This window comes from Nomascus leucogenys, chromosome 2, assembly GCF_006542625.1.
Source record: "Nomascus leucogenys isolate Asia chromosome 2, Asia_NLE_v1, whole genome shotgun sequence".
NCBI lineage: Eukaryota > Metazoa > Chordata > Mammalia > Primates > Hylobatidae > Nomascus > Nomascus leucogenys.
In genome coordinates this window covers 103,128,363-103,156,245 of record NC_044382.1, presented here as the reverse complement: position 1 = coordinate 103,156,245, position 27,883 = coordinate 103,128,363, and the positions used below count along the sequence as shown (strand labels likewise).

Below are 27,883 nucleotides of genomic sequence, written 5' to 3'. Positions count from 1 at the left end.
GGCATTAGATGCATTTTTGGAAAGCAGTGATCAGTAAGTAGTTGTGCTTTCAGAAAGGAATGCTTGCGTTCTGCTCCAGGCTTTGTGGATAATGAAGGATTCAGGAGAATTTTGGATGGAGGTCTGAGGTAGCCAGAAGAGTTGTAAAGAGAATTTGCTTCCGACAAAGGGATAATGTGAGGAAAGGTGCTCATTTAAGATTTGAAAAATGTGATGTAGTGAACCTTGGCGACTTCTCTTAAGTAATACAATTTCTTAGGTAAGTAGTTTTCACTTGCCACCTTATATTTAAATAACTACCTCCCCACCAACCCCCGTAAAAGGCAGCTGACTGTTATTTTTTCAAAAGTCAGTTCCCGAAAGAGTTGTAGGTACTATTGCATTTTTCTTTATGGGTATGCTCCTCATACCCATAAAAACATTTTCTTTATCGGAGCATACCCATAAAGAAAAAAGCAATATGTTCAATTCACGGCCCCTGTTACACCAGGCCGGTGTCTTCTTACCTTTTGAGAGTAATGCAACAAACCATATTTAGGACAGCACATTGATTTTCCAGCCTTGTTGGTTAATAATTCAACAAACTTATAATCGCCCCATTAATGCCAATCTTGACAGTTTGTTGAATCTTGTATTTTTTCTTTATTTCACCAGTTGAAAGTATTATAAATTACTTCAGGGATATTATGTATTATATCTGTACAGCAACTAGTTTTTAGAGGCAGTGATTTCTCTCTATTAATTGCTCTTGAATGTAGCCAATCATTAATACTTACCCCAAGTAGATACTGTCTGCCAGGCACTTTATATTTATTATTTTATTTAATGTTTAATTAAAAAAAATCACAAAAATTGTATTATTTCTATTTTGGAAAACATTTTATACTGAGACTCAAAGAGGTTGTGATTTTCCATAAATTATACAATTAAATGGCACAATTAAAATTTGAATCCAGTCTACCTGACTCTAAATTTTGGCTCTTTTTACTGTGCTCTATACCTTTATAAGTAAACATAACAGTATCATTATTTTCACTCCCAGGTAAAAATGGATAGATAGTATGTCACATTTAGAAATCAAGTGGATAGCAAAACTTGAGGATAAAAGGGACTTAGGGGATGTGTTCATCACCATAAGGTAATTTTGACATCTAAATAATGCAGTTTCTTTACTGCCTTTATCCTTGGCCAGTTTTATTATCCTAATTCAAACAAATGCCTATACTGTACATTGGCATAACACTTGGGGCAAATACAGAAGATCTGGAGACCATCAGCAAGCATATTGGTGAATGAGTCCAGAGTATCAGCTAACTATCCCTTTAGACAGCTTTTCACACATACATTTGTATACATGTATATTTGTGTGTGCATATGTATGTGTGTAGGGAGAAAGAATGAGTAAATGAGCACAAATTCATAAAATTCAACTTTGTAATGATTTATAAGGAATTATTAGCAAAACTGTGCTGTTCTACTCACGTAACCCTCAAACAGATGGGGATTATCACATAGTTTTGGGAATATGCTTAATTAAACCTGCCCATCCCAATACCCAATTCTATTTAGAGAAACAGACATAGCCTAATTTTCAGAGAATTTACAAAAATTTAGTTGAAATGACCAATACTAGAAATGCCATAGAAGTTAATTCTCAAGAATATCCGGTTTTACAACTATGTAGGTATAGCTAGCCTCAAATACTAATGTGTATTCGATTACATTGCATTGACTTGTAGGCAGATCCCGTGGGCAGATCTCAGGGATATTTTGCTATCAAATTTCAGTGCTTATGAAGGTTGGGATTATGTCTGTTTTATTCGTCATCTCAAACCCAGCATCTAGCACTGTGCCTGGCGTGTAATAGAAGCTCAATAAATAAGTCAGGAACCGTGACTCATGACTGTAATCCCAATACTTTGGGAGGCTAAGGCAAGAGGATTTGAATCTAGATCCTCTAAATTTTGGCTCTTTTTACTGTGTTCTATACTTCCTTTAATAAATAAACATAGGTCACAGTGAACTATGATCACACTACTGCACTCTAGCCTGCACAACGGTGTAAGACCCTGTCTCTAAAAAATAAAAAATAAACATTTATTGAATGAATGATTCCTTTTTAAAATGTTATTTATCCACTGAGAAGTATTTGTACATTTTTTAAAGGATTTACCACATAAATATTTATTGTTACTCACCTTGACCCTGAAATACAGTGTCCACTCCACACTCATTCATAAAAGGCAATGTGCTGTCCTGCAAAGAAGACTGGACTGTGAGACAGGAGATGAGAGAATATCTAATATTTTTCTGTGTTTATTCTCTGCTATTCAGTGTTAAATTACTCCTTTCAGCACAGTGGGTAAGTATTATTATCCTCCTTTTACAGATGCTAAAACTGAGGCAAAGATAAGCTTTGTAAATTGTCCTAGGTTACACATAGTCATTAAACACAGCTATGATTTGAATGAAGGCCTCTTATTCCAAAAGCGATAATCTTAACCACTTTGCTAGCCTCCAGTTGAATTTTTAATCCTGGCTCAGCTGCGAAATGTGTGCAAAAGCTCTGGATATCATGTTTCTCATCTATAACATACAGGAGTTTGATGGATTATATTATCTGTAAGGTCCCTCCTACCTCAAAAATCCTCTGACTTTAGTTGACTCCTAAGTATTAACTGAATATAGCAGTTCTGGTGTGCAAGAAAACCCTCATCAGTTTTGATGTGTTTCATGTAAGCTTTTATATGTGTTCACGTCTTCCACGTTCATGGACACACAATCATGTTTTTGCAATAGGAAGAATAGAGTTAAATCACAGCCATGTTTTTTTTTTTTTTTTAACCAGCTATGACACTAATAAGTCACTGAACCTTTGTGAGCTTATGTTTTCGTATGTAAAATGGATCCATAGGATTGCTGTGTTAAGTGGGTTGACATATAAAGCCTCAAACATGTTGTCTGATACACAATTGCTGTTAAATAAATATTGATTCTTTTTCTTGCTCAGTCTTGCAAGGATAAAAGATTAGTGGATATAAAAAATGCTTTATAAATTAGACAAAGGTGAAGAATATTTTCACTTAACAGTCTCCTAGGAGAGAGAAAGTTATGTAAACAAATAATTATATGTGGGGCAATTTACATATATCATTGAACACAAAACATGGGAATGCAAAGAAAAGAGTTTTTTTTTTTTCCAGGAGGGCAGATGAGGAAACACCTCATAAAAAAGGTAATATTGAGTTTGTGCCATATAGGATGGTAAGGATTTTGGCAAGGGAACAAGAGGGACAAGTGTTCTACTGGAAGACGCAAAGGTGTCAGAAAACAGAAATAGTACCTAGGTCACTTTGGATATGTAAGATGGATGAAGGCTGGTAATAAAGCTAAGGTAAAAAGCTGAGTTTAGGACAAGCTGTAGATAACTGTGGGCAAGTTAAAGATGTTAGGCTTTTAACAATAAGCAATAATCTGTGTGTATAACTAGGATGGGGTTGTGGATGGAGTTGGCATTTGTTTTCTTTGTTATGGAAAAATGCCCATTTGTTACAGAAATATTAGACTGTACGAATATGCCAAAAAGGAAAGAGAAAGGAAGAGTGGTCCATGATCCCCACCACTCAGAAATAACTTATGATTTTTCTCTGTATTACAGATTTGCATATATGTGCTTTTAAAATAAAAATGAAATAATACTGTCTATATTGTCTTGTGACCTGCTTTTTTCAATGTGCTATACCATGAATTTTTCCATGTCAATAAATTTGCTTCTATAAAATAATATTTAGGGCCTGTATGCTATTCAATTTTATGAATATGTTACAACTTTTAAACTGACTTCTTTCTGTTAAGTAATAGTACAATAAAGGTTTTTTTAGTAAAATATTTAAACATATTCATATCTATTTTCTTATTACAAACTGTAGGAGAAATGGTGACCCAAAGGTTATGAACACATATAATACTTACATGTATTGCCATACAAATCAAATTTTTAATTTAAACTTGGTGCAAAATTCATAAGGTATGAAAGGGTATATAATGAGGCATTAGCCTCCCTCTCACTTCGTTGTCCTCCTGACTCACAGCTAGCCCTTATAGCATCTTGTATGATTAGAAAAGGGCACCCCCTTCTGGAGGATCCATAACTCTTGGATATACACTGTGTAACTGATGCTACTTTTGTAAGGATTGGAAAAAGGCATCTTTTTCTCTGTGGCAACAGCCCTGCAGGGACACATGGCTGGGCCACCGAAGTATGGGTTGGATTCAGCCCCTACTCACCTCCCTAGATTGAGTACTTTTATGACAGGTACTGTACCTGGCCTTTTTAACTATTTACTTTCTAAAAGCCAACACTAAACCCAAATGCAGACTTTGTTAAAATACAGAAGACAAGATTGGCCGGTGCAGTGGCTCATGCCTGTAACCCCAGCACTTTGGGAGGCCAATGTGGGCGGATCTCTTGAGACAAGGAGTCCGAGACCAGACTGACCTACGTGATAAAACGCCATTTCTACCAAAAAAAAATACAAAAATTAGCTGGGTATGGTAGTGGGCACCTGTAATCCCAGCTACTCCTGGAGTCCAAGGCAAGAGAATCACTTGAACCCAGGTGGCAGATGTTGCAGTGAACTGAGATCACGTCACTGCACTCCAGGCTGGGTGACAGTGAAAGATTCTCTCTCAAAAAAATACAGAGGACAAGGTCAAACTTTAGTGCATCCCTTGAAATACATACATCCCACATAAAAAGTTTTAACAACTATAAAAGTTCAAAATGAGACAATGTCATTTTGACTAATTAGGCAATGCAGTATAATGTAAACAACTGAATTCAGAGAGGACCTGGAGTTGAGCTTGAACTCATGAACATATAATGATAGCCTTGAGGAAGTTACTTAAATTCTCTGAGTCACAATTTCTTCATCTGTAAAGTGGTAATACTATCAACTTTACTAGGATTAAATGTAATACTGTGTGTAAGTACACAAGCATCAGAAAAAAATTATTAAGGTCTCTAGTTTTGTTTTGTTTTTAATAAACTCACTGTTTTAAAATACGGTCTGTGGCTCTAACTATGAAGTCAAACAGACTTGGATTTGAATTCCAACTCTGTCACTAGTTGTGTGACAGTGTGAAAGTCACTTTTCCACTGTTTATTTGTAAAATGGGAATTATGTCTTCATAGGCCTTTTGTGAAGATTAAATAAAATAATGCATGCATAGAGTTTAATATGGTGCCTGGTGTAGTAAGGCACTTTATTTGTTCAAATTCCCCAAAAAGCAGATGCCAAGAGGAGATAAGATGTACAAGATATTTATTGGGGAAACTGCTTGTGAAGAATAAAGGAGAGAGCGAGAGTAGGAAAGAAATGCCTTCAGGCCTCAATGCACGTCTGACAGCCTAAAAAGAAAAGGAAGGAAGGAAGAAGAGTTGAGTAAGAATATCAAAGTGCTGCACTCTTCTAAGAAAGCTTCAATTAGGCCAGTGCAGAGTCCAAAAGCCAAAGTCATGTATTAGAGGAATCCCATGTTGCCACGGTATTCAATGTCAGGTATTAGTAAAAATGATCAACAGTTGTCATCTGCTATAACTTACAAATACATTTGAATTTCAAATCTTGAATTTTACTCCCTGTCCCACCCTCTCCTGCCCTCAAGAAAAGTACAATCCCTACTGCCAGACATTGGTACTAACATTTGACTCATATGTTCTTACACTATCTTCTTATATTTTATAATACAGTTTTATTAGCCAGAACAGTTAGGAATCAAAACATCTGTTCCCAATAACAGTTTAGAAATGCAAACATTAGTTAAGCAACTGATTTTTGGCATCATGTGGTTAAACACACTATTGTCTAAATTTCTAAATTCATGTAGCCTATAAATATAGTGTAAATCTTTTTTTTGTTTGTTTTTTTCTGAGACGGTCTCACTGTGTTACCCAGCCTGGAATACAGTGGTTCATCACAGCTCACTGCAACCTTGAATTCCTGGGCACAAGGGATCCTCCCACCTCAGCCTCCCAAGTAGCTGGGGCTACAGGTGTGCACCACTATGTAAAAAAATTTTTTAATTTTTTTGTGAAGACAGGGTCTCACTGTGTTGCCCAACCTGGTCTTGAACTCCTGTACTGAAGCAATCCTCCTGCCTTGGCCTCCCAAAGTGCTGGGATTACAGGCATGAGGCACCATGCCCAGCCTCGTGCCTGTAATCCCAGCACTTTGGGATCCATGGTTAGAATATTAGACTAAAACTTGAATGTCTATTTGCATCTTTGCCAAAGGTACCTCTGTAGCCACAAAGGTAAAAATTTAGTTTCATAGGATCCTTCCCCCAGCCCCCACCGCCTTTTTGTCATTTTTAATAAATAAACGTAGAGATCCATAATTTTAGTGCTTTTCAAATGGCAGGTTATAAGCCATCAATTTGGTGAGTCGTAGCCTGTATTTTTGTTTCAGATACATGTGGTTTCAGGATTGGGGATATAAAATGTATTTGTTATTGGGAAACACAGCTGAATTTGAAAACAACTGATTTAGATTAACTATCATACACGAGGAAATGAAGATTAAAGAGGCGATTTAACATAATGGATAACTCAGGAAACATGTGACTTGAACCAGAGGCTAGGTCTTAAGAATCTAAATTTAGGGCTTTTTCTTTTTATCATGCTTCCTGGAAAAGGCTTCTTGTTTGTGCTACTTACTAGGGCATACAGTTATTACAGTTGGGTGATATGATAGTGCTTTTCTGTTACTTTTGCTATTTGTTTGCTAAGATTTACTCAAAAGACACTTCCCTTACTTTAGCCATGAGGTATCAGGGAGGTTGTACAGCTGCAGTTGTTTCTAGCAACCAGCAGTCACGCCACACCACCAGTTTACTGTCCATTTTCCTCCCAGGGAGCACAGCTAATTCAACGCTTTAAGGAGTTAAACTGAGCAGTGATAGGAACTCATTTTGAAGAGCGTTATACTGATGAGGTCTGAATTTTTGTAATATAGACGAATATTTTGTGCTTCATTGTGTCATGACATTTTTTTAATCTGTTTTTTGTTGTTGTTGTTTTTTTTGTTTTTTTTTTTTTTTTTTTGCAGATGGAGTCTTGCTCTGTCGCCCAGGCTGGAGTTCAGTGGAACGATCTCGGCTCACTTCAACCTCTGCCTCCTGGGTTCAAGCAATTCTCGTGTCTCAGCCTCCAGAGTAGCTGGGACTACAGGCACACACTCCATGCCCAGCTAATTTTTTTTGTATTTTAGTAGAGACAGGGTTTCACCATGTTGCCCAGGCTGGTCTTGAACTCTGAGCTCAGGCAATCTGCCTGCCTCAGCCTCCCAAAGTGCTAGGATTACAGGTGTGAGCCACCACGCCCAGCCCTATGTCATGACTTTTCTTTTTTTTTTTTGAGACAGTCTTGCTCTGTCACCTAGGCTGGAAGGCTGGAATGCAGTGGCACAATCTCAGCTCACTGCAACCTCTGCCTCCCAGGTTCAAGCAATTCTCGTTGTCTCAGCCTCCCAAGTAGCTGGGATTACAGGCATGTGCCACCATGCCCAGCTAATTTTTGTATTTTTAGTAGAGACGGGGTTTCACCATGTTGGCCAGGCTGGTCTCGAACTCCTGACCTCAAGTGATCCACTCGCCTTGGCCTCCCAAAGTGCTGGGATTACAGATGTGAGCCACCACACCCAGCCATCATGACATTTCTTTACCCGTCTTCCTTGACTTTTCAAACTTTAGCTCATCAAATAGTTTCCATTTTAGAAATGCAAGTTTTGTGTATAATCACATAACAATGTATTCTTTTAAATTTTTTCAGATATATAATTCTTTCCTTCTCTAGCATATATTCATGCTAGCCATCAGAAATGCTCATGGCAGTTCAGTCTTCGAAGGTGATCCAGTCTGTTCTCTGCTGTTAAGAGGTTTCACTGGGAAGGAATTTAGGAGTGGGGCTGGTTGTAAATGGGGACCTTCTAGGCTCTGTTTCTATGTTGCTTTCTTTTCTTTCTTTTTTGAGATGGAATCTGGCTCTCTTGCCCAGGCTGGAGTGCAGTGGCACGATCTTGGCTGACTGCAACCTCCGCCTCCCAGGTTCAAGCGATTCTCCTGCCTTGGCCTTGCACTCCTGCCCCAGCCTCCCGTAGGCTCAGTTTATATGTTGCTTTCTGTACTCTGGTATCTTTTAGTGCTGCCAGTGCTTATTCTTTTGATTAACTTTACTTGGTAATTATCTTTCTAGGGCTTTCTCATTTGTCTAACTCAGCAGTTCTCAAACTTTTGGTCTCAGTAGTCTTTTATACTCTTAAAAATTACTGAAGTCCTCTTTTATACTCTTAAAAATTACTGAAGACCTCAGAAAGTTATTTATGTAATTATATCTACTTATATTTTTTGTATTATAAATTAAAATGAAATATTTTTGAAAATAATGTTAACATAAACAGCTTTAAAAAAACCTATATTTTTCAAAACAAAAATTTTAGTGGAAGAGTGGTATTGTTTTATATTTGCAATGTCTCTTCAATGTCTGGCTTAATAAAAGAGAGCTGAATTTCAGATCTGCTTCTGCATTCAGTCTTTGGTGATATATTGTTTTGGATGAAGTAATAAGCAAAATCCAACCTTACACATGTATGCAGTTGGAAAAGAAGGGAGTTATTTAAATGGCTTTTTCAGATAATTGTGAATATTCTTCTTTGATCACCAAAATTTAACAAGTGGAATTTTATTAAAATTTAGTTGCAATGTAGAATCTGAAATCATATCAGTTTATTTTTGGTACACTATTACTTTTAAAATCCCTTGGTCTATTTTGTACTTTGAATAAATCTTTTACAAATACATTATTCTGTTACATAATATACCAGCCTTTTGGAAAATATTGATTCATTGAGGTATGCTGATTTCCCAAATCTTAATAGATTTCATTATACGTTAAAAATTCCCATTAGTTAATATCACCAGTAGTCTCATCAGGAGACTCTTGTAGTATTGGAAAACTGTCCTAACAGTATACAAATTTTCCAAAATTCTAATTTTTGCTTGGAAAACTCAAATTTTATCATTGGCAACAAATACAGTCTGATGTTTTCATTGAAGTTACAGCCCAATTTGATTAATTTTGAGAAAATATGTAGTGTATGCAAAGGTTAATCAAAGTATTAATACTAATTTTTGGCCAGGTGCAGTGGCTTAGGCCTGTAATCCCAGTACTTTGGGAAGCAGAGATGGGTAGATCACTTGAGGTCAAGAATTCAAGAACAGCCTGGCCAACATGGTGAAACCCCATCTCTAAAAATATATATATATATGTATACACACACACACATACATACACACACACACATACACACACACACACAATTAGCCAGGTGTGGTGGCACACACCTGTAGTCCCAGTTACTTGGGAGGCTGAGATATGTGAATCACTTGAACTTGGGAGGTAGAGGTTGTAGTGAGCAGAGACTGCAACACTACTCCCTCCTGGGCAACAGAGTGAGACTCTGTCTCAATAAATAAATAAATAAAAATAAAAGTAGTTTTTACTTCCTATCAAAGGCATAAGCAAACCTGGCATTATTCCGAGTGTGTAACGGTGAAAAAAATACAATGAGTGCTGTGGTAGGCAGGATAATGGCCCCCATGAGATACCTACATCCTAATATGTAGAACCTGTGACTATGTTATGTTACATGGCCAAGGGGAATTAAGGTTACAAATGAAATTAAGGTTGCCAATTAGTTTACCTTAATATGGTGAGATTATCTTGGCTTATCTAAGTCGTCTCAATGTAATTACAAGGGTTCTCAAAAGTGGAAGAGGGAGGAGAAAAAGAAATCTGAATAATGCAGTGGGAAAAAAACTCAACCCACATAGCTAGCGAGAAAATGGAGGAAGTGGGCCACAAGTCAAGGAATGAGGGCAGCCTCTAAAGCTGGAACATGCAAAAGAAACAATGATTTATCCCCAAAATCTCCAAAAAGGAATGAAGCTCCACTCACTACTTGATCTTAGCTTTGTGAGATCTGTTTCAGACTTCTGACCTAGACAACTGTAAGATAATAATTTTGTGTTTTTATGCCGATAAATTTGTGGTGATTTATTATAGCAGCAATAGAAAGCTAATATAACTTCTTGGTTTTTGTTTGTTTGTTTGTTTAGAGACGGATACTTGCTCTGTCGCCCAGGGTAGAAGGCAGTGGCATGATCTTGGCTCACTACAACCTCCATCTCCTGGGTTCAAGCTATTCTCCTGCCTCTGCCTCCTGAGTAGCTGGGATTATAGGTACCTGCCATCATGCCCAGCTAATTTTTATATTTTTAGTAGAGGCAAGGTTTCACCATGTTGGCCAGGCTGGCTCGAACTCCTGACCTCAGGTGATCCACCTGCCTCGGCCTCCCAAAGTGCTGGGATTACAGGCATGAGCCACCACACCCGGCCTGATTTCCTAAAGTGTCACAGATTTTGCACTTTCAGTGCAAATGTCAATATAGCAAAAATGACATATAATGTTTTATTGTTATAAAAATAGTTTTGACCTTGCACACCACCTGAAAGAGTATCAGGACTCCTTCAGAAGTTTGTAGATTATACTTTGGGATCTCATAAATAACTTCATACTTTCTTTGTGCCAGCCACTAGCCTGGGAAATGGGATACAAAAGTTAAGAAAGTATAGTCTTATTTTAAGAAGATTATATAGTCTAGTGGTTGAGAAAGTGATATGGTTTGGACATTTGTCCCCTCCTTCCAAATCTCATGTTGAAATGTGATCCCCAGTGTTGGAGGTGGGGACTATTGGGAGGTGTTTGGATCATGGTGGCAGGTCCTTCATGAATGACTTGGTGTCCTCCATGTGGTAATGAATTCACTTGAGAGCTGGTTGCTTAAAAGAGACTGGTAGCTCCTCCTCTTTCTTGACGCCTCTCTTGCATGTGATACGCAGGTTCCTGTTTTGCCCTCTGCCATGACTGTAAGCCTCCTGAGGCCTCACCAGAAGCGGAGCAGATGCTGGCACTGTGCTTGTACAGCCTGCAGAACAATGAGCCCCATTTTAATGGGTTTGTTTGTTTTTCTCTGGTAAATTTCTTTAAGTTCCTTTAGATGCTGAATATTAGATCTTTGTCAGATGCGTAGTTTCCAAATATTTTCTCCCATTCTGTAGGTTATGTATTTATTCTATTGATAGTTTCTTTGTCGAAAATCACATAGTTGTAGATATGCGGCCTTATTTCTGATATGGGCTCCCTATTCTGTTCCATTGGTCTGTGTGCCTGTGTTTGTACCAATACCAAGTTGTTTTTGTTTTGGTCACTGTTGCCTTGTAGTGTAGTTTGAAGTTAGGTAACACCATTCCTCCAACTTTGTTCTTTTTGTTTAGGATTACCTTGGTTATTCAGGCTCTTTTTTAGTTCCATATAAGTTTTAAAATAATTTGTTCTAGTTCTGTGAAGAATGTCATTGGTGGTTTGATAGGAATAGCATTGAATCTATAAATTACTTTGGGCAATGTAGCCATTTTAATGATATTAATTCTTTCTATCCATGAGCATGGGAGGTTTTTCCATTTGTTTGTGTTTTCTCTAATTTCTTTGAGGAGTGTTTTGTAATTCTCATTGTAGAGATCTTTCACCCCCTTGGTTAGCTGTATTTTTAGGTATTTTATTTTGTGGCACTTGTGAATGGAATGGCCTTTCTGATTTGGCTCTCAGTTTGGTTGTTGTTGGTATACAGGAATGCTAGTGATTTTTGTACATTGATTTTGTATCCTGAAACTTTGCTGAAGTTGTTTATCAGCTGAAGGAGCCTTTGGGCTAAGACTATGGGGTTTTCTAGATATAGAATCATGTCATCCGCAAACAGATAGTTTGACTTCCTCTCTTCCTATTTGGATGCCTTTATTTCTTTCTCTTCTCTGATTGCTCTGGCTAGGACTTTTGATACTATGTTGAATGGAAGTGGCGAGAGAGGGCATCCTCATGCCAGTTTTCAAGGGGAAACTGCTTCCAGCTCTTGCCCATTCAGTATAATGTAGGCTGTGGGTTTGTCATAGATGGGTCTTATTATTTTGAGGTGTGTTCCTTCAATACCTTGTTTATTGAGAGTTTTTAACATGAAGGGATGTTGAATGTTATCAAAAGCCTTTTCTGCATATGTTGAGATAATAATGTGGATTTTGTCTTTAGATCTGTTTATTTGATGAATCACATTTATTGAGTTGAGTATGTTGAACCAACCTTGCATCCTGGGAATGAAGCCTACTTTATCATGTTTCATAAGCTTTTTGATGTGCTGTTAGATTCAGTTTGCAAGTATTTTTTTGATGATTTTTGCACTGATGTTCATCTAGAATATTGGCCTGAAGTTTTCTTTTTTTGCTGTGTCTCTGTCAGGTTTTGGTATCAGGATGATGCTGGCCTCATAGAATGAGTTAGGAAGGAGTACCTCCTTCTCAATTTTTTGAAATAGTTTTAGTAGAAGTGGTACCAGCTCTTATTTGTACATCTGGTAGAATACACCTGTGAATCCATCTGATTCTGGGCTTTTTTTGGTTGGTAAGCTATTTATTACTGCTTCAATTTCAGAACTTCTTATTGTTCTGTTCAGGGATTTAATTTTTTCCTGGTTCAGTCATGAGAGGATGTATGTGTCCAGGAATGTATCCATTTCTTCTAGATTTTCTAGTTCATGTACATAGAGGTGTTTATAATATTCTCTGATGGTTGTTTTTATTTCCATGTAGTCAGTGGTAATATCCCCCTTATTATTCCTGATTGTGTTTATTATTTCTGATGGTGTTTGTAATCTTCCCTCTTTTCTTCTTCATTAATCCGGCTAGCAGTCTATCTATTTTTTTAATTTTTTTGAAATCCAGCTCCTGGATTTGTTGATCTTTTAAATGGCTTTTCTTGTCTCTATCTCCTTCAGTTCAGCCCTTATTTTGGTTATTTCTTGTCTTCTGCTAGCTTTGGGATTTGTCTGCTTTAAGTTCTCTAGTTCTTTTAATTGTAATGTTAGCTTGTTAACTTGAGATCTTTCTAGCTTTTTGATGTAGGCATTTAGTGCTATAAATTTCCCTCTTAACACTGTCTTAGCTGTGTCCCAGAGATTCTAATACATTGTATCTTTGTTCTTAGTTTCAAAAAACTTTTTGATTTCTGCCTTTATTTCGTTATTTACTCAAAAGTCATTCAGGAACATGTTACTCAATTTCCATGTAATTTTATCATTTTGAGTGTTTTTGTTTGTTTGTTTGTTTGTTTGTTTTTGAGATAGAGTCTCACTCTGTCGCCCAGGCTGGAGTGCAGTGGTGCAATCTCAGCTCATTGCAACCTCCGCTTCCTGGGTTCAAGTGATTTTCCTGCCTTAGCCTCCCAAGTGGCCGGGATTACAGGTGCCCATCACCATGCCCAGCTAATTTTCATATTTTTACTAGAGACAGAGTTTCACCATGTTGGCCAGGCTGGTCTCAAACTCTCGATTCCTGACCTCAGGAGATCCACCCACCTAGGCCTCCCAAAGTGCTGGGATTACAGGCATGAAGCACCATGAGTGAATATTTTAATCATGAGTTCTAATTTGATTGTGCTGTGGTTTGAGAGACTGTTATGATTTCAATTTTTTTTTGCATTCGCTGAGGAGTGTTTTACTTCTGATTATGTGATCAATTTTAGAGTAAGTGCTATGTGGCAATGCGAAGAATGTATGATTCTGTTGTGTTTGAATGGAGAGTTCTGTAGATATCTGTCAGGTTTATTTGATCCAGAGCTGAGTTCAGGTCCTAAATATCTTTGTTAATTTTCTGTCTTGTCATCTATCTAACATTGTCAGTGGGGTATTAAAGTCTCTCATTTATTATTGTGTAAGAGTCTAAGTCTCTTTGAAGGTCTCTAAGAACCTGCTTTATGAATCTGGGTGCTCCTTTGTTGGGTGCATATATATTCAGGGCATTTAGCTCTTCTTATTGAATTGAACCTTTTACCATTATGTAATGTCCTTCTTTGTCATTTTTTAATCTTTGTTGGTTTGAAGTCTCTTTTGTCAGAAACTAGGATTGCAACACCTGCTTTTTTCTGTTTTCCATTTGCTTTGTAAATTTCTCTCCATCCCTTTATTTTGACCCTATGTGTGTCATCACATGTGAGATGGGTTTCTTGCAGTTGGGTCTTGGTTATTTATTCAGCTTGCCACTCTGTGTCTTTTAATTGGGGCATTTATCCCATTTACATTTAAGGTTGATATTGTTATATGTGAATTTGATCCTGTCATCTTGATGCTAGCTGGTTATTTTGCATACTTCTTATGTGGTTGCTTCATAGTGTCATTGGTCTGTGTACGTTAGTGTGTTTTTGTAATGTCTGGTAGTATTTTTTCCTTTTTACATTTAGTGCTTCCTTCAGTAGCTCTTGTAAGACAGGTATGGTGGTACCAAATTTCCTCAGCATTTGCTTATCTGAAAATAATCTTATTTCTCCTTCACTTATGAAGCTTAGTTTGGCCAGATACAAAATTCTGGGTTGGAATTGTTTTTCTTTAAGAATGCTAAATACTGGCCCCCAGTATCTTCTGGCTTGCAGAGTTTCTTCTAAGAGGTTCACTATTAGTTTCATGGGCTTCCCTTTATAAGTGACTTTTCTCTCATGCTGCCTATATTAGTCAGTTCTCACGCTGCTATAAGGACATACCCGAGGCCGGGTGCAGTGGCTCACACCTGTAATCCCAGCACTTTGGGAAGCCGAGGCAGGTAGATCATGAGGTCAGGAGTTCAAGACCAGCCCGGCCAAGATGGTGAAACCCCATCTCTACTAAAATTACAAAAATTAGTCTGATGCAATGGCAGGCACCTATAATCCCAGCTACTTGGGAGGCTGAGGTGGGAGAATCGCTTGAACCCGGGTGGCAGAGGTTTCAGTGAGCTGAGATCATGCCACTGCACTCCAGCCTGGGCGACAGAGTGAGACTGTCACAAAAAAAGAAAAAAAAAAGGCATACCCGAGACTGGGCAATTTACAAAGGAAGGAGGTTTAATTGACTCACAGTTCCTCAAGAAACTTACACTCATGGTAGAAGGTGAAGCAAACACTTCCTTTTTCACAAGGCAGCAGGAGAGAGAAGAATGGAAGGTGAAGCAAACACTTCCTTATTCACAAGGCAGCAGGAGAGAGAAGAATGAGAGCCAAGCGAAGAGGGAAGCCCCGTATAAAACCATCAGATCTTGTGAGAACTCACTCACTATCATGAGAACAGCATGAGGGTAAGCACTCCCTTGATTCAATTACTTCCCAGAGGGATCCTCTCACAACACCTTGGGATTATGAGAACTACAATTCAAGATGAGATTTGGATGGGGACACAGCCAAACCATATCACTGCCCTTAACAACTTTTCTTCCATTTCCACCTTGAAGAACCTGATGATTATGTGTCTTGGGGAAGATCTTCTCATGGAATATCTTTTTTTTTTTTTTTTTCTGAGACAGAGTCTTGCTGAGTTGCCCAGGCTGGAGTGCAGTGGCACGACCTCGGCTCACTGCAAGCTCCGCCTCCCAGGTTCATGGCATTCTCCTGCCTCAGCCTCCCGAGTAGCTGGGACTATAGGTGCCTGCTACCACACCTGGCTAATTTTTTTTTGTATTTTTAGTAGAGATGTGGTTTCACCATGTTAGCCAGGATAGTCTTGATCTCCTGACCTCATGATCCGCCTGCCTTGGCTTCCCAAAGTGCTGGGATTATAGGCGTGAGCCACCTCGCCCAGCCTTCTCATGGAATATCTTACCGGGGTTCTCTGCATTTCCTGAATTTGAATGTTGGCCTATCTAGCAAGGTTGTGGAAGTTCTCATGGATGATATCCTGAAATATGTTTTCCAAATTGGTTCCATTCACCTCAGTTCTTTCAGGTACACCAGTCAGTCATAGATTTGATCTTTTTACATAACCCCATATTTCTCAGAAATTTTGTTCATTCTTTTTTATTCTTTTTTCTCTATTCTTGTCTACCTGTCCTCTTTCAGAAAGACAGTTTTCAAGTTCTGAGATTCTTTCCTCCTCTTGGAGTATTCTGCTATTAATACTTGCAATTGCATTATGAAATTCTTGTATGGTGTTTTTCAGTTCTATTCGGTCAGTTATATCCTCTATCCTGGATATTTTGTCAGCTTCTGCAATGTTTTATTCTGATTTTTAGCTTTCTTGCATTGATTTAGGATGTGCTCCTTTAGCTAAGTGGTTTGTTTTTATCCACATTCTGAGGTCTACTTCTGTTCAGCCATATCAGCCTCAGCCCCTTTCCAAAACCTTGCTGAAAAGGTGATGTGGTCATTTGAAGGAGAGAATGCACTCTGGCTTTTTTTGAGTTTTCAGCATTCTTGCACTGATTCTCATCTTTGTGGGCTTTGTCTACCTTTAATCTTTGAGGTTGCTGACCTTTGGATAGGGTTTGGGGTTTTTTCGTTGTTGCTGTTTTCTTTTTTAAGAGACCACTTTTCCATAGGGCTGCTGCAGTTTGCTGGGCATCTGCTCCAGTCCCTAGTTGCCTCAGATTTTCCAGTTATCTGGAGGTATCACCAGTGAAGGCTGTGAAATAGTAAAGATGGCAGCCTGCCCCTACCTCTGGGAGCTTTGTTCCAAGGGGTACAGACCTGTTATCAGCCCAAATGTACATGTAGGAAGTAATTGGAGACCCCAGTTGGGGTCATACAGCCAGGAGGAACAGGATCATGGGGATCTGCTCTACTTTAGTAGAGCAGCCATGCTGTGCTGGGGTACTCTTTCTACCCCCGCATCAGGTTGGGCTTTCCAAAGCCTAGAGGCTGGAATAGCTAAGTTGCTGGAACACCTAAGTCGCTGAAACAGCAAAGATGGCGGCCGACCCCTCCCTCTGGGAACTCTTTCCCAGGAGGTTTTCAAACCTCTGTGGGCTATTGAATGTCAGTGGGAGTGGCTGGAGGCCCCCAGTTAGGAAGTCCCATCCAGTGAGGAGAAACAGATTGGGGACCCACTTAAGGAAGCAATCTGGTCACGCTTTTGTAGAGTAGCTATACAGTGCTGTGGTACTACTTCCACTCCCAGGTAGTTTGGACTCTCTTAAGCCTGCAGACTGGAATGGCTGAGTTGTCCAAGCAGCCTCAAGTATTCCTTTATAGAAATGTAAACAGATTAACACAGAGAGGTAAGTGAATCAGTGATGGCAGACAGCACAGAGTGACCAGTGCCCTAACAGAGGCATAATCAAGTTATGGTGGTAATACTAAATATATATTGGAGAAAGAAAGAGACATAATCCTTCTCTTTATGTGTTTTCAGTTTACTGAGATGACAAAAATGATTATAAAATACATTAAGGTATTAAGGAAATATAAGGAATATATATATACACATAAGGAAATATGTAAGGAAATATAAGGAACATAATATATATAAGGAAATATAAATATAAGGAAATATAAGGAATATATATATAAGGAACTATATAAGGAACTATATAAGGAAATATAAGAAATATAATATGCTATTAAGGAAATATCCCCACTGATGGGGCAGGGAAGAAATGTTTATAATTCCATCAGCTGTGTATGAGGATTTCAGTTTCTCCACATTCTCCCATCACTTGTTATTTTTGTCTTTTGATTATAGACATTCTAGTGAGTTATGAAGTGGCAATACTTCCCCAAATTAATCTACAGAATTAATGCAATTCCTGTAAAAAAAAAAAAAAAAAAAAAAACCCAGCTGATAACTCATGTGATCTCAATTTGCATTTCTCTAATGATGTTAAGCATTTTTTCATGTACTTATTGGCCATTTGTATGTCTTCTTTGGAGAAATATATATTCAAATTCTTGGCCACTTTAAAATTGAGTTATTTATCTTTGTATTGTTGAGTTGTACTAGTCCCCCCCTTTTTTTTGGGGGGGGACAACACATGACAGTATTGATCTTAATTTTGAGTTTCATAGTAAACTTGCTAAAACCTGAATCAGATTACATTCCTCTGAGCTCCAAAACCTCTGTGGCATTCCATTGCCTCCTGCTGGGGTGGAGAATGCTGTGAAGATTTTGTACTAGTTCTTTATGTATTCTGGGATACATGATTTGCATATATTTTCTCCCATTCCATAGGTTGTCTTTTCACTTTATGGATAATCTTTGAAACACAGCAGTTTTGAATTTTAATGCCGTCCAATTTATCAATTTTTTTCTCTTGTTGATTCTGCTTTTCATATTACATTAAACCATTGCCTACTCCAGTGTCAAGAAGATTTCCAGCTATGATTTGTTCTAAGAATTTTTGCATTTTAGTTCTTATATTTAAGTTGTTGATCGATTTTGAGTTTTTTTTTTAATATCTTGTGAGGAAAGAGTCCAAGTATAATTCTTTGTATGTTGATATTTAGTGTCTCGGCAACATTTTTTGAGAAGACTAATATTTCCCCCGTTAACTTTTCATGGAACCCTCATCAAAAATCAGTTGAAATACAAGAAACTCCACAGCAAAAAATAAAAAAAAAAAACCCAAATAATCAGATTTTAAAATAGGCATGGGATCTGAATAGGCATTTCTCAAAAGAAGTTATACAAATGCCCAATAAGTATATGAAAACATGCTCAACACCACTAGTCATCAGGGAAATGCAAATCAAAATCACAATGAGGTATCCTCTAATCCCAGTTAGGATGGCTATTAATTAAAAAGACAAAAAATACCAAATGCTTTCAAAGATGCACAGAAAAGGGAACTCTTACATACTGTTGGTGGAAATACAAGTTAGTATAGTCATGATAGAAAACAGTATTCAGCTTTCTAAAAAGGAAAACTGAAAATAGAACTACCATATGATCCAGCTGTCCCTCTACTGAGTATTCATCTAAAGGAAAGGAAATCAGTATATTGATGAAATACCTTCACCCCCATGTTTATTGCAGCACTATTCACAATAGCCAAGATATGAAATCAACCTAAACGTCTATCAGCAAATGAATGGATAAATAAAGTGTGATATAGAGTCATGTGCCGCATAACGACATTTTGGTCAACTAAAGACCACAAATATGATAGTGGTCCCATATGATTATAATGGATCTGAAAAATTCCTTTTGCCCAGTAATGTCATAGCTCTCATAAGTAGTGTAATGCATTACTCGTGTTTGTGATGATTCTGGTGTACACAAACCTACCAGTTTTATAAAAATATAATTATGTACAATGCATAATAGTTGATAATAAATGACCGTTACTGGTTTATGTATTTACTATATATTTCATTATTATTTTAGCATATTCTTCTTCTACTTATTAAAAAACGGTTAACTGTAAAACAGTTAACAGCTTCCCTGTAAAACAGCTTCAAGCAAGTCCTTCAGGTAATATTCAGAAAAAAGCATTGTTATAGGATATTCCAGAAAAAAGCATTGTTATACTCCTCTATGCTTGTTATTGCCCATGAAAACCTTCCAGGGAGACAAAATGTGGAGGTGGAAGTCGGTGATATTGATCATCCTGACCCTGTGTAGGCCTAGGCTAATGTGTGTGTGTGTTTCTTATTTTTTAACAAAATAGTTTCAAACATTAAAAAAAGTCTTAAAATATTTTTTAAAAACTTATAGAATAAGGCCATAAAGGTAAATATTTTGTACATTGTGTTTTATGCTAAGTGTTATTACACAAAAGTAAAAAAATAATTTTAAGTTTACAAAGTAAAAATGTTACAGTAAGCTAAGGTTAATTTATTATTGAGAAAAGAAAAATACTTTTTACAAATATAGTGTAGCCTAAGTGTACAGTGTTTAATAAAGTCTACAGTAGTGTTCAGTAATGTCCTAGGCCTTCACATTCACTCACCATTCACTGACTCACCCAAAGCAACTTCCAGTCCTGTAAGCTCCATGAATGATAAGTGCCATATACCAGTGTACCATTTTTTGTCTTTTATACTATATTTTTACCATACCTTTTCTATGTTTAGATACACAAATACTTACCATTGTGTCACAATTGCCTGCAATATTTAGTACAGTCACATGCTGTAACAGTTTGTAGCCCAGGAGCTATAAGCAATACCATTATAGCCTAGGTATATAGTAGGCTATACCATTGATGTTTGTGTAAGTACACTGTATGATGTTCACACAATGAAAAAATTGCCTAATGATGCACTTCTCAGAATGTATCACCATCTTTAAGTGACACATGACTATATACAGAATGGGATGTGGTTGTCTTGGATATCAGGGTAGTACTGTCATTGTAGAATGTCTTGGAAAGATTTCTTTCCTTTGTTTCCTGAAAGAGCTATTAATTACTTTCAAACACTTTTATGCATCATATGAAATGTGTGATATTGTGTTTTTTCTTTAATTCAGTAAAATATATTTTTTTACACTGCTGTCACTTTTTTTGGTGCATTGGTTATTTAGGAGTGTGTTCTTTAACTTCCAGATATTGAGAGTTTTCCCAGATTTCTTTCTGCTATTGATTTCTAATTTAATTCAGTTGTGCTGATAAAACATATGTTTTATGATTTTATTCTTTTAAAATTTATTGAGACTTGTTTATGACCTAGGTACGTGGTCTATTTTGGATAATGTTCTTGATGGTTGCCCAAAAATGTGTATTCTCAGCCAGCATCATACTGAATGGCCAAAAGCCGGGAGCATTCCCCTTAAAAACTGGCACAAGAAAAGGATGCCCTCTCTCACCACTCCTGTTCAACATAGTATTGGAAGCCCTGGACAGAGCAATAAGGCAAGAGAAAGAAAGAAACAGCATCCAAATAGGAACAGAGGAAGTCTTACTATCCCTGTTTGCAGATGACATGATTTTATATGTAGGAAACGACATAGTCTCAGCCTAAACGCTCCTTTAGATGATAAAATAACTTCAGCAAAGTTTCAGGATACAAAATCAACATATAAAAATTACTAGCATTCCTATATACCAACAACAACCAAGCATGGTGCCAAATCAGGAACACAATCCCATTCACAATTGCCACAAAAATAATAAAATAACCTAGGAAGACAACTAACCAGGGAGGTGAAAGATCTCTACAATGACAATTACAAAACACTGATGAAGGAAATCAGAGATGACACAAATAAATGGAAAAACATTCCATGCTCATGGATTGATAGACTCAATATCATTAAAATAGTCATACTGCCCAAAGCAATTTACAGATTTAATGCTATTGCTATCAAACTACCAATGACATTCTTCAGAGACTAGAAAAAAACTATTTTAAAATTCCTATGGAACAAAAGGAGCCTAAATAGCCAAGGCAACCCTTAGCAGAAAGAACAAAGCCAGAGGCATCAAGTTAATCGGTTTTAAACTACTACAGGGCTACAGTAACGAAAACATCATGTTACACTATAAAAACAGACACATAGACCAATGGAAAAGGATAGAGAGCCCAGAAATAAGGCCACACACCTACAACCATCTGATCTTTGTCAAAGTTGACAAAAACAAGCAATGGGGAAATGACCCCTATTCAATAAATGGTGTTGGGATAACTGGCTAGCCATATGCAGAAGTTTGAAGATGGACCCCTTATGTGATGTTCAAAAATCGACTAAAATGGATTAAAGACTTAAATGTAAAACCCAAAAAAAACTATAAAATCCCTGGGAGACAACCTAGAAAATACAGTTCTGGTCATAGGAAGTGGCAAAGATTTCATGACAAAGACGCCAAAAGCAATTGCAAAAAAAAAAAGCAAAAATTGACAAATAGTACCTAATTAAACTTAAGAGCTTCTGCACAGCAAAAGAAACCATCAACAGAGTAAAAAGACAACCTACAGAGTGGGAGAATATATTTGCAAACTATACATCTGGCAATAAAGTCCAGGCTGAGGTGTTCTCAGATGGAGATGAGGAAATTGTTGGGAACTAGAGCAATGATAACTCTTGTTATACTTTAGCAAAGAGATTGGTGGCATTTTGCCCCTGCCCTGGAGATTTGTCGAACTTTGAACTTGAGAGAGATGATTTAGACCATCTAGTGGAAGAAATTTCTAGGCAGCAAAGCATTCAGGATGTGACCTGGATGCCCTTAAAAGCATTCAGTTTTATATAGTCACAAAAAGATGGTTTGGAATTGAAACTTATTTTTAAAAGGGAAGCAGAGCATAACAGTTTGGAAACTTTGTAGCCTGCTGATGCAATAGCAAAGAAAAACCCATTTTCTGAAGAGAAATTCAAGCAGCTGCAGAAATTTGCATAAGTAACAAGGAGCCAAATGTTAATCGACAAGATAATGGGGAAATGTCTCCAGGGCATGTCAAAGGTCTTCACAGCAGCCCCTCCCATCACAAGTGGGGAAGCCTAGGAGGAAAAAATGGTTTTGTGGGCTTGCCCCATGGCTTTGCTGCTGTTTGCAGTCTAGGGACTTTGTGCCCTGTATGCCAGCTGTGGCTAAAAGGGGGGCAACGTACAGCTCAGGCCATTGCTTCAGAGGGTGCAAGCCCCAAGCCTTGGCAGCTGACACATGATTTTGGGCCTGTGGGTGCACAAAAGTAAAGAATTGAGCTTTGAGAACCTCTGCTTAGAATTCAGAGCGTGTATGGAAATGTATGGATGTCCAGGCAGAGGTGTGCTGTAGGGGTGTAGCCGTCATGGAGAACCTCTGCCAGGTCAGTGCAGAAGGGAAATGTGGAGTGGCAGCCCCCACACAGAGTCCCCACTGGGGGACTGCCTAGTGGAACTGTGAGAAGAGAGCCACCATCCTTCAGACCCCAGAATGGTAGATCTGCCAACAGCTTGCACCTTGCAACAGGCACTCAACGCCAGCCTCTGAAAGGAGCCAGGAGGGGGCTATACCCTGAAAAACCACAGAGGTGGAGCTACCCAAGGCTGTGGGAGCCCACCTCTTACATCACCATGCCTTGGATGTGAGACATGGAATCAAAGAAGATTATTTTGGAGCTTTTTTTTTTTTTACCTACTATTTTTTATTTGAGTCAGGCCACTTAAGTCCAAATGTGACACATGATAACACTCATTTTAAATAAAAACTACAGTCATGATTTGATGTCTCCAAATGAATGTTCTCTCAGGTAGTCTATCCAAGCATCCTTTGTTGACAGTGCCATAGAGTTCCATTCAAACCGATAAATCTGAATTACACGATAGCCCAAAATTTCCAAATGTCTTTTTTTCATAGCAGATTTTCCTTTTATGTGAAGGATATTTCTACAAAATGCTTTTGAATCCAAAAATTCCAAAGCAATCCTTTCAGCTCCTGGTGGCAGCCTTAATCCAACTATTTCAGTATTTGATTCCCAGGGAATTTCTGGTAGTTGTCCCAATGTTATATTATGGCTTCCATAAAGAAGAGGTTCTTTTCTTTTATCCGAGAAAACTCAAAATCTACTGTATGGTAATAAGGTGTAAGAACTGAGGCTTTTACACAATTGATTCCTCCTAGTACCTCTGCTAACATTTTATAAATCTGCTGTTGTGCTACATTCATGTCTCCAATACCGCTATGACTCCTGGAAAATGAGGGTTGGGCGAGACAACCAAGACAGTTGCATTCCATGTTGGGACCAGGAATAACCCTGACTTCCGAGCTCTCATAACCCCAGGAGCCTCCAGAAAAGTTGCAGTGTGATGAGGGAAAACCTTGCTGAAGCTGTACATTGGAATGGGTTTACAGTCATCATAATGGAAGCAAAATACACGAAGGAAAAACAGTTCCTTGTATCCCTGCTTATTGCACCTGACAATTAGTTGCAGATGGTTTTGTTTACCTAAGAAAATTTGTGATGTAAATAAAAAAACATCTGTTTGCCTAGACTCATTGGTTACAAATATGCTTCGTCTAAGAGCTATTTGTCCATTCTCCTGGACAGTGTTTCAATTTCGACCCATCAGTTGTGAACCACTCATTATTCAAATGAATAAGTGTATAGATGAGGAGCAAATATTTGATTTTATTGAAAGAAACAAAGTCATACTTTCAGAAAAACAAGTGGGATGTACATTTAATATACTTTGGAAGCTTCAAAAGCAGAAGATCAGTCTATAAAAAAATGTCGAGTATGTCAGAGACCATTCTCAATTTCTCACCCTTCATAATTTAGCTACAAATAAATTCAAATTAATGAATGGCAATACCCTGGTGAATGTGTTACATCACGCAACAGTTTGCTGGTGAGGCCCATGATCCGCTTGTTGAAGCACTAGTTACAGAAGCATGGAGAAGGCTAGAAAGGTTTGATATTAAACTGCTGTCAGAATTTTCCTCTTGCCTAGCAGATCAGCATTTGTATTTTAGTCCATTAATGGGAAAAATAGCTGATATTGTCCAGAGGAACTTGGAAACCATCCAGGACTTAAGTTCCTTGTCTGTCTTGATGGTCAATATATCTTCTTTAATATCACGACATTTTCAAGAACAACTGGTGAACAAAACGGAACTTGTTTTTGACACCACAGATTCTTCTGAGGTCAACGTTGCAAAAAGAATGGTACAGTTTCTTCGAAACGTTAGATATCGTTATCAACCACGATTAGAAAGCTTTGTAAAGTTGTTTGTAGCATTGGGACCCATTGCAGGACCTGAAGAAAAGAAACAACTTAAATCAACTATGTTACTGATACCAGAGGAGCTAACCAGCGAGTAAGCCCTGGTAGCGTTGGGAGCAATGGAAGATATGGAAAGCAGAAATTCACGTCTGATTAAAAGAGTTGCTTCAGTTCTGCACAAACATTTGGATAATTATAAACCATTAGAGTTGTTGAAAATAACTCAAGCATTGACTTTTCTGCATTTCCAAAATAAGGAGTTTTTTTTGTGAAACTTGGAGAATTACTGCTTAGTCATTTGAAAATTAGTTTCATACCAACTCAGATGTCCATTCTGGTCTCTGCTATTTCCCTGCTCCCTTCTCCTCATTTGGACAAAGTGGGAATATCCCGAATTGAAGCAGTTTTACCACAGTGTGACTTAAATAAATCCATCCATTTAGAATCCTTGCTATTACTCTTCCATTCAGAATTTTTAACTATGATCCACCTCAAAGGGATGAAGTTTTTGGAACTTGCGTGCAACATCTTAATTCTTACTTAGGTACATTGGATCCTCTTATGTTAGTGTTTCTTGGTTTCTCTTTGGCCACACTTGAATATTTTCCTGAATATTGCTAAAGGTAATTTTAACATCAAATTCTTAGCTAGACTGGATTTTCAACTTGAAATTTTATCTTTATCTCTAAGTGCAAGAGTCCAGTTTTGTCTTATGGAACTAAATAGATCAGTCTGCTTGGAATGCCCTGAGTTTCAGATCCCATGGTTTCATGACTGCTTCTGTCTATCCTCGAGAGACGTCACCTTTCCCATGATAGAACTTGCCCCTAGACCAGGAAAAAAATGCCCAGCGAGAGCAGCATGCACTGCAGAAGTCACCTATTTTGAAGCTTTAAGATTTGACTGCCCTGCCGGATTTTGGACTTGCATGGGGCTTGTAGCTCCTTTGTTTTGGCCAATTTCTCCTATTTGGAATGGGTGTATTTACCCAATACCTGTACCCCTACTGTATCTAGGAAGTAACAAACTTGCTTTTGATTTTATACGCTCATAGGTGGAAGGGATTTGCCTTATCTCAGATGAAACTTTGGACTGTGTATTTTTGAGTTAATGCTGAAATGAGTTAAGACTTTGGGGAACTGTTGAGAGGCCTGACTGGTTTTGAAATGTGAGGACATGAGATTTGGCCAGGGCCAGGGGCAGAATGATATGTCTTGGCTGTGTCCCCACCCAAATCTCATCTTGAATTGTAGCTGCCATAATTCCCACGTGTCATGGAAGGGACCCAGTGGGAGGTAATGGAATCAAGGGGGTGGGTCTTTCCCATGCTGTTCTCGTGATACTAAATAAGTCTCATGAGATCTGATGGTTTTATAAATGGGAGTTCCTTTGCACAAGCTCTCTTGCCTACCATCATGTAATACATGCCTTTGCTTCTCCACCTTCCGCCATGGTTGTGAGGCCTCCCCAGCCATGTGGAACTGTAAGTCCATTAAACCTATTTGTATTTATAAATTACCCAGTCTCGGGTATTTCTTCATAGCAGTGTGAAAATGCACTAATACAGTCTCTAATGTGAAAAACCATTTTTTCTTCGAATGTCAGTCAAGTAGTCCTTCGCTATGCATTCATATTAGAAAAAAGAAAATCTAAAACTACATAGAATTTATTTGGATAACACTGATTTTACTGGTATACTTTGCTTTAAATGAGTAGATTGGGAATGATCAATATGCTAAAGTCAGCTAAAGACCAGAATGAGGCAGGCTTTTTTGGGGGTTACCCATGCCCATGCTTTCATAGTTTTGTAGACATTTAATTCATGTCTTGAAGTACATCACTTCTTTCATTTATTTCCCTTTACCCACAGTCAGATCTTTAATTAAAGACAAAGAAAATACAAAGTAATGGCTTGCACTAAAAGGTAAGGAAGGGAGATTCATTGTTTCTTGAGCAAACCTTCAACTGATTGTGTTTTTTAGCCTCACTTTTTTACTCCACACTCTGCCATGGATATCAGGTTATTCTTTTAATTACAGTCCTCTTTGCATACATTTTAGAGTTTGACTTTTTCTATTCTATCTCTTCTGTAAATTCTCTTTCATCCGTCTGTGTTTTATAAATTTGTGATGACGACTCTCTTCATTTTTGTGGCCTTATATTTCTCCTCTCCATAATATAACTTCTTTACCTTTTTAAGGGATATCTGGAGGGACAGAAGGAAAATGTATGCTGCTTGAGCTTCCTAACCAGAAATTTTGTTCACATAATTTTAAACAGTTTTAATGTAATGTGTACTTGCTTTTTAGTCCTATTTTCATCTCCTTTTCAACATTTTCTACATTGCTCTCCTTTTTCATAATTGCTGTTTGCAGTAGATTATGGAAATGTTTTTAAAGAAACTGTTTTTATTATTATGGTTGTTATTATTTTAGTTACTACTTTTTTCTCTTTATGCATTCCTTTATCCCACCATCACACACATTTGCCTTTCCTTAGGTAACCAATGTTACCAACATTGACAATGTGTGGAATAGTAAGTCTAATTGTTTCCTTTGTCAAATAATTGAAAGCTATGAAGAAGCACAGTTTGCTTTAAAGCCAGCTGACATTGTCATCAAGAAAGCAATTTCAGTTATGTATTGATTTTACAAGAAACCTTGTGATTTCAGTTATGGGGTATAGGTGATTTGCAGTGTCTCAGTAATGGCTTTCTCACATTGGCATCCTCACCTTAGTTCTTAGATTGAACGGAACCATTTTCCTCATGATAATGCCACTGTTTCCTTTTGCTTTTCAACTACTTCTCAGTGTGGCTGTTGTCCATGAGAGTTTATGTCTGTTTCTGATTAAATATCAACTGGAATTTGGCTTGGGATGATGGATGTTAGTAATATTTAAGGACTTGTATACCAGATACCAGAGAAAGACAGGCAATATGAGGACAATTAATAAATGGTATAAGAAACCACTGGAGGCTGGGTGCTGCGTCTCATGCCTGTAATCCCAGCACTTTGGAAGGCTGAGGCGGACAGATCACTTGAGGTTGGGAGTTCGAGACCAGCCTGGCCAACATTGCGAAACCCCGTCTCTACTAAAAATACAAAAATTAGCCAGGTGTGGTGGCGCACGCCTGTAGTCCCAGCTACTCTACTGGGGAGGCTGAGGCAGGAGAATCGCTTGAAACTGGGAAGCAGAGGTTGCAGTGAGCCAAGATCGCACCACTCAACTCCAGCCTGGGTGACAGAGTGAGACTCTGTCTCAAAAACAAAGAAAAAAAGAAACCATTGGAGTCTACCTCATATCCATTTCCTAGACAATCTAACCTAACCGAGAG

At 37.9% G+C, this 27,883-nt stretch overlaps 1 protein-coding gene and 1 pseudogene across 1 annotated transcript in view; both read left to right on the top strand.

The window, feature by feature from the left end:
* The window catches only part of KIAA0825 (KIAA0825 ortholog), a 461,655-nt gene that overhangs the window by 678 nt on the left and 433,094 nt on the right, over window positions 1-27,883 (top strand). The window lies entirely within an intron of this gene.
* Window positions 1,062-25,302, top strand: LOC105739391 (annotated as a pseudogene).